Here is an 8,227-nt window from a genome sequence, read left to right on the forward strand (position 1 = left end):
CTTAGCCACATAAATATAGACAAGAGGAACCAATAGCCCCCATCCATGTCATAAATGTTGCATGATTTTACAATAGAAAGTTATCCGATCAGATGGCCAACAGGTGTTCAAAGAGATAGGTTTAAGGTGCATCTGAAAAGAGAAAGTGAGGTGGAGACATGGACTGGTAATGAGAAGAGATCCAGAGCTTCAAGCCAAGGCAACTGAATGCACTACCACGATGGTGGAGCGATTAAACTTAGGGGTACTCAGGAGACCACAACCTGACGAATCTTGGAGAGTCTGGAGGAGATTACAGATACAGGCAATGGCAAAACAACCATGTGACTTTTAAAATCAAAAGGCTGCCAGACCAGAGACAACACAGTTTAATGGTGAAAGGGACTTGGGTTCAAGCTAAGAGACGAGCAGCTGAAATTCGGATGACGTTGAGTTTGCAGAGTGTAGGAAGTGGGAGACTAGCCATGGCTGTGTTGGAATAGTCAAATTTCCAGGATATGTGGGTTTGGATGAGGCTTTCACAGCTCTTCAGCTTAAGACAGGAATAAAATTACAGAGGATGGAATGGATGGAATTTTGCTGGCTTTGAACTTGTGGATATTCAACTTAGCTCCAAGCAACGAAGGATGTCAGTCTGTCAGTTCAAACCACAGAGAGTCTGAAAGGGTTGTGAGATTGAGAATGAATACCCACATTTGAGGTATACATTCCATGTAGCTATGCCACTTCTAATCAGCGTGAATGTGTACACGTAAAATTATTAAAACCTTCCCTTGTGCCAGGTGTAATTGTCTAACTTCATGTGCTCACGGTTACTGACGTCAGCTCACATCGATTTTGGTGCACTTTAACGGAGGAAGCTCCAGACCTGCAATTCCCTTCAGGCTATTGCTAAACATCACACCTTCTCAGCAAGTAAACACCATGAAGGATTCCTGAGGGAGCTATTACATATGTGAAATAATATTTTATATTGGATTTACATTGAAACCCATTGGCCCTAAAATCCCATCTCAGGGATTCGTTCCAATGTCCCAGAGAAACAGGTAGTGGGGGATTGGATTACAATGGCTGCAGTTTCACAGAGAACTGAGCAATATGGACTATAACGAGATGGGTGGCAGAATCAGTGACAAGTCCAGCAAGGTCCATCTCAATAGCATGATCATCTTGCACCACCTTTGATGCTTTTCACCAGCAATGTGGTGGGATTCTCAATAAGCAGCTGGTTTTCTGGGGATTAGTGCTCCTTAAACGCCTGGACAGCATCACAACCCTCTCATTAAAATAGTAAGCTCAACCTCAAGGAAACTTGACAAAAAGAAGCCAGAGCAGGATTCATCTCACCACTAGGCCTGAATGATCGCCATGTTGGGCAGTGACACAGATGGTGACCTCAGATTGACACCCCCTACCCCCACCAGAGGCTGGTGTCATGATCTCCTCTGGGATTGAGGACACCTCCGCATTGTATTGTCCCATCGACCAAGTCCCAGTCAGATGATCGCGGTGCCATCTTCCAGAAACATCCTTAACGAAGGAGGGCAGCTTCATAATACCAGAGGTTGCTCAGGTGCACAATGGGCTTTCAAAGATGGCATGGGCACAAGGGATGCCAGTATTGACACCCGAGTGGTGAGTTATTCTGAGAACAGCGTGTGATGAGATGGGATGCAGAAGATTGAGGGAACAGCTCATGGTGGGGGGGTTCCAAATCATGAAGTGGAATAAATTGGGGAAGGCTGCCGCCTGCACAGGGAAGTCAGTAATTACATGGGAGACAAGAATTCTTCATAACACAGCGAACTGCTAATGACCTGGAATTCAATGGCTGAAGCAAATTCAGTGGCAATGTTCAAAATCAGTTGGGTGTCAGGGGGCATGGCAGAGGGAGATAACTCGCACAAAACGTTAGTACAGTCCTGCATGATTTTATGCACAGTTTTTCCTTTCAGAGGTTTTGGAGGAGGAGGAGGAGGTGGGAACATTTTAACCAGCTGTGTTTTGCCATCCTGTCTATGGGAGGCGAGCTGTGGTAAACCCTGTGTATGTCATTCCTGGGTGGTATGGATGGATGAGCATTGATGCTGGCTCATTGTTAGAAGCTGACAGGTTAGGCTTGGCCCTGTGCATCTGCTTTCCCACTGGTGCCATTAGTCCCTTATAGACATGGAACAGTATAGATTTCAGAGAGTGTCAGCCCATTGAAAGGGCTTGAACACTCACAAAGGAGTCTGAGGTTGGAACGATGTGATGGATAGAAACACGTAGGATGAGGTAGACCTTGAGCATGATGAATGGTATCCCCAGTGGAAAATTATGGCACTGCAAATGCACAGCCGGTCTGGCAGCATTCGAGGAGCAAGAGAGTCAACGTTTCAGGCATAAGGCCTTCATCAGGAATGAGAGGGTGGCCCAAGGGGGCTGAGAGATAAATGGGAGGGGGGATGGGCCTGGGGCTGGGGGGGGAAGGTAGCTGGGAATGCAATAGGTAGAAGCAGATGGAAAGTGATGGTGACATGTTGGAAAGGTGGGTGGAGAGGATAGGTTGGAAGGAGTACGGACTGGGAGGACAGGTCAAGAGGGTGGTGCCGAGTTGAAGGATTGGATCTGGGATCAGGTGAGGGGAAGGGAAATGAGGAACTGGTGAAGTTGACATTGATGCCATGTGGTTGGAGGGTCCCAAGGTGGAAGATGAGGCGCTCTTCCTCCAGATAGTGGGTGGATAGGATTTGGCAGTGGAGGATTCCCAGGACTTGCATGTCCTTGGCAGAGTGGGGAGTGGAGTTGAAGTGGTCAGCCACAGGGCAGTGGGGATGTTTGGTGCATGTGTCACCCCCAGCACAGTGTACACTGTTACATTTACCAGATATAGCTGGAAATCGCATTGGTGATACTTGCTGGAAGGAGAGAGAGAGAGCTATTTCTACTGTACACAGCCATTACCCTGAGATGGAGTGGCAGGTCTGCTTATACACGCCTCTCTGCTTCTTTCTCCTCTTTCTTTTTTTTACTCTTTTTTTTCCTCTTTCTCGGCAGGAGCAGTTCCTTCCTGGAGTGTTGGTAATGGCGGGTTCATTTGCTGAAATTGTGGTGCCAGGAGGCAACAACAACGCAAGCCACAATGACACACCCGCCCATTTCAATCCCCCTTCTTACTCCCATTCTGACATGACCTGCCTTGGCCTGCTCCATTGCCACAATGAAACAAACCGCAAATTAGAGGAACAACACCTCATCTTCTGCTTGGGCCGCCAACAGCCCGGAGGACTCAGCGCTGAGCTCTCCAATTTCAAATAACATCCCTTCCCTTCCACCAACTCCCTTCTCAACCCATCCCTTCTCCCTTCCATTACTCTCATTGACGCTTCCTTCTGACCACCAACCAGATTCATTCCTCCCATTGACCAGCCAGGTTGTACCCTTTACCTGTCTTCACCTATCCCCACTTCACCACCTTGCCACTCCCACCCCCTTTATCTGCAGCTCCACCTACATCAACCTCCTGTCCTGAAGAAGGGTTACACTTGAAAAGTTGACTTCATCTCCAGATGCTGCCTGGCTTGCTGTGTTCTTCCAGCCTCCTGTTTGTCTACAATGAGACAGTGGCTGCTTCGGGGCAGTGGATCCAGCATTGAGTCTGAACCCAGTTCAGGTCTTGGCAACTGCAGTGGCGACTGTGTGGCTAACATCGGCCCAGCATGGGACTCACGGCTGCCATGACATCAGTGGATTCAAGATGGTGCTGAAGGATGGTGATGCAGTTCCTGTGACAGGGCTGTGGCTCCAGGCCATGGCTAGGCCCTGTAGGATTCCAGCAGTGACAGCGGGTGGCGTTGTGGGGCACCTGAGTGCTCACAGACTGAGGGTTAGACTTGGTTTTTCCTAGAATCATATAATCCCTGCAGTGTGGAAACAGGCCATTTGGCCCAACAAGTCCACACTGATCCCCTGAAGAGTAACCCATCCAGGCCTATTCACCTACCTTATTACTCTACATTTACCCCTGACTAATGCACCTAACTTGAACACTGTGGGCAATTTTAGCATGGCCAATTCACCTAACCTGCGCATCTTTGGATTGTGGGAGGAAATCCACACAGACACAGGGAGAATGCGCACAATTCCACACAGACAGTTGTCCGAGGCTGGAATCGAACCCAGGTCCCTGGCGCTGTGAGGCAGCAGTACTAACCACTGAGCCACCATTTCTGGTGGCTATTACTCATGGCGGAGGTAAGGGAGTGACCGGACCATTTCTTTTATTTCTGCTTCTGTTTTTAATCCCGTCTTTTGTATACTAAGATGGCGGCAGAGAACGGCGACTTTGCACGCTTTTCACGGTACACGGGTACACGCAAGAATAAATTCTAAACCTATTCTGCACAGAAGGAATTGGGTCTTGCTGTGTCATTCCCAGAAACCTTTGTTATTCCCCCAGTCCTACCCCACAGCAGAGCTACAAGCTACATTTCCAGGTCTAGGAGGAAGTTTTTTTTTAAAAAAACAACCCTACAAGCTTCAGGGCGAATCACAGCAGTGAGCAGCAATCGAAGGAACTGGTTTGGTTGCTTGTTTGGATCACATGTGGGAAACTGCAGAGCTATTTGCTGCCCTGGTTACGGATGAACAAGCAGTTGCATTGTTTGGGATTCACTGCCAGAGTCCAGCCTGCTTTCACAGTCACCGATCTCAAAACATTAACCTCTGTTTCTGTCTCTCTCTCGCTCTCTCTCTCTAGCTCACTCTCTCGCTCACTCTTTCTTTCTCTCTCTCGCTAGATGTTAACAGACCTACTGAGTTTCTCCGAGCACTTTTTGATTTTATCTCAGATCTTTAGGCAGTTCTTGGTTTTATTTTGCTGCTTTTACATTAGCTGTTTATCAAGAATGTGTAGAATGTAAACCAGGAACCAAAAGACATAGTTTTTTAAAATTTTCCTGCGCTTCCTTTTAAATGAAGGCTCTGACTCTGTGTTCTGTACATTTTCCCTAACTGGGCAGCACCCCATCCAAGAGGCTCGTATTCAGTGTAATTCACGCAACTCCTCAAGTATGGTCCCCCATTCAGATGATGTTGTGCATTGCAACTCCATTTACCCACTTTGCTATCATTCCTCTCACTTGTGGACACTAGCTATGCTGAATCGGATAGTGACTCAGTGGATAAAACTTGTCAAGGCACCCATTCAGGAGTGAACATTCAGTTTTTCCACATTGGAAACCCCTAAAAGGAAAACTGTAGGCCAGATGAAGTTAACTTCACCCTGATTTTCTGAGATGCAGAAACTGATTGAGAGATGCCACTAGTAGTGATATCTGTGACCAGGCTGTTTTACCGTGCTAGAATCTCTCTCTCATATACACACATACACACACGCAATTCCTTGCTTTTGCCAATTCTAACCACAGTAGGCCCAGAGCAGATCTGATGCAATGAATACAAGATTACTGTTGAACTGCTCCCGATACGTCAGTGATGTATGAGAGGTTTTCCTGAGAAGCTGCAGTCAGGGAGTCAATAGCATCAGATTGCAGAAGCTTTCTAAAATCTTTCTGTCTTGGATCTCTGCAAAAGCAACATTCCAGGATAAAGCAAACGCAATGCTGGGGCCCGGATTGTTGCATAAGACCCAGCGATCTGAAATGTTAAGATTAGATCTTAACCACGTTATTGGAAAAATCGTTGTTGTTTGTTTAAACAAGCACTCTTGCCTCACTCTGTTTAGGAAAGTCTGTAGCACCACAAACAAGCAAAAGATTATCACAGCCGTTCCTAGCTGAGCATGCAAGGATTATGGTATCTATGTGGGACGTTCCTGGGACTCTCAACATTTTCGAAGGTTGCTGCTTTGAAGCTGTTCAAGGGGGAGACCATTATACTTTCAAACCTGACGGACTTACGTAACTTATTCTCTCTTTCGCAGAACAAAAGATTTCATGTAGTGAACTTTATTAAAGACTCCTTAGCATCACAGTCAGTCTGTACACATAATCCCATCATTGAGAGAGCGGAACAGTATGAAACCACATTGACACAATGGTCACATCAGTGATGGTCAACCTCTTGGAACCAGAAGCTAAACAAAAACATGTCAATATCAACTCCAGTGAGCAATATTCCAAACATCATAACACAATGGCTGTGTGGAAATGCTGTTGCTGCCCATTCGTGCAGGGTGCAATATCCCGGTATGCAAAAATAAATAAGAGGGCGGCATGGTGGTTCAGTGGTTAGCACTGCTGCCTCACAGTGCCAGGGACCCGGTTTTGATTCTAGCCTTCGGCGACTGTCTGGGTGGAGTTTGTACATTCTCCCTGTGTCTGCGTGGGTTTCCTCCAGGTGCTCCAGTTTCCTCCCACAGTCTAAAGATGTGCAGGTTAGGGTGAATTGGCCATGCTAAATTCCCCATAGTGTTAGGTGCATTAGTCAGAGGGAAATGAGTCTGGGTGGGTTACTCTTCGGAGGGTCGGTGTGGACTGGTTGGACCGAAGGGCCTGTTTCCACACTGTAAGGAATCTAATCTAATCTAAACCTCATCAAGCTTCCTGTTGCTGGCTCCTCCTCACTTCTCTCCTGCTTCAAAGCCTGGCTCTTTTACAGTTCTTTTCTAGGTTCTAATTCCCTCCCCACGGTTTGGTTCTCTTCTTCACCGCTGAAACCACTGCTCTCTCACATCCTCTCCTTTCACATTTTCTGTGATGTTCCTCTTCTGGCTTCTGCTTCTCAATCGCACTTTCGACTCACAGACACCTTCAGAAAAATTCCATAAGTGTCCAACAAGATTAAATCCCATTTTAAAAGTCATGCCTTCCATGCAGACAAGTAGTAAGAGATTTGACCAGGGACCTTCACACTATTGGTCTAGCGATGGCACCAAGACCATGTACAGCTTCACATCCTGCCACGGCAGATGGTGGAATTTGAATTTTCTTTTAAAATCTGTAAGTAATGAAATCTGTCATGAAACTATTGACAGTTGTTAGACTGGAAACCAGATGGGTTTTTCCTACTAACATCCTGAAAAGATAGTTAGAGATAAGCAATGGTCTAGCCAGTGACACCCACATCCCCTGAATGATTTGTTTAAAAAATTCCACAGACAGGTCAAAATTCACCCGACTGGAAGGTTTCAGAACATCCACAGTTTGAAGGAGTTAGAATTGTAGAGTCCCCATATGTGCTGCTTCCACACTATTCAGCCCATTGAGTGCACACCAACTAACCCCCCCGCCATCCCCAAACAAATCTCACCCAGACCGACCTCCCTTACTCTATCAGTGTAACCCTGTACTTCCCATGGCTAATCCTGCACATCTTTGGATCAAGGGAGGAAACTGGAGCACCATGAGGAAACCCATGCAGATGTAGAGAGAACGTGAAAACTCTACACAGACAGACAGTCGCCCTAAGGTGGAAAAGAACCAATGTCCCTTGTTCTGTGAAGTAGCAGTGCTAACCACTGAGCTGCTCCTTGTTGTGGTCAACTTGGCATAGCAATACAAGGGGCAGAAACAGGACACTGGGCTGTGGGCTGCAAACAAACTGATGAAGATCATTGGCCCAACCTGCTATAACTATGCTGACCAACCTTCCAGCGTTGGCCTGGAGACTCCAGGACAACGATCAACCTCCACTACATCGCTGCTGGCAACGTGCTAAATTTGGAATAAAATCGAGCAACTCAAAACTGGGTGCCTGTGAGGCAGTATAAGTCATCTGCGGAAGAATTGTATTCAATCCCGTTCTATAGCCCGATAGCCCAGCATATCCCCCACTCTACCATTGCCATCAAGCCAGGGCATCAACCTTGGTTCAATGGTGAGTGCAGGAGAGCACTGCAAGAGCAGCACCAGGCATACCTAAAAGTGAAGTGCCAAGCTGTTGAAGCTAAATGAAAATGAACATCATGTCAAAACAGCAGATGCAGCACGCAATGATCAGAACTAAGTAACTTCACAACCAACAGATCAGACCTAAGCTCTGTAGTCCTGCCACAGACAGAAGTCAGTTAACAATTAAACAATTCACCGGAGAAGGATGCTCCACAAATATCCCCATCCTTAAAAGATTGGGAAGGCCAGCACATCAAAAGAAAGAGTTGAAGAATTTGCAACAATTTTCAACCAGAAGTGGCTGGTCCACATCAGCCTCCTCCAGGAGGTCCCCAGCACCACAGATGCCGATCCTCAGCCAATATGATTCACACCAGGTGAGGTCAAGAGAT

This window comes from Chiloscyllium plagiosum, unplaced genomic scaffold, assembly GCF_037043375.1.
Source record: "Chiloscyllium plagiosum isolate Xiang-an unplaced genomic scaffold, Cpla_swu_hap1 HiC_scaffold_17, whole genome shotgun sequence".
NCBI classification, from domain to species: Eukaryota; Metazoa; Chordata; class Chondrichthyes; order Orectolobiformes; family Hemiscylliidae; genus Chiloscyllium; species Chiloscyllium plagiosum.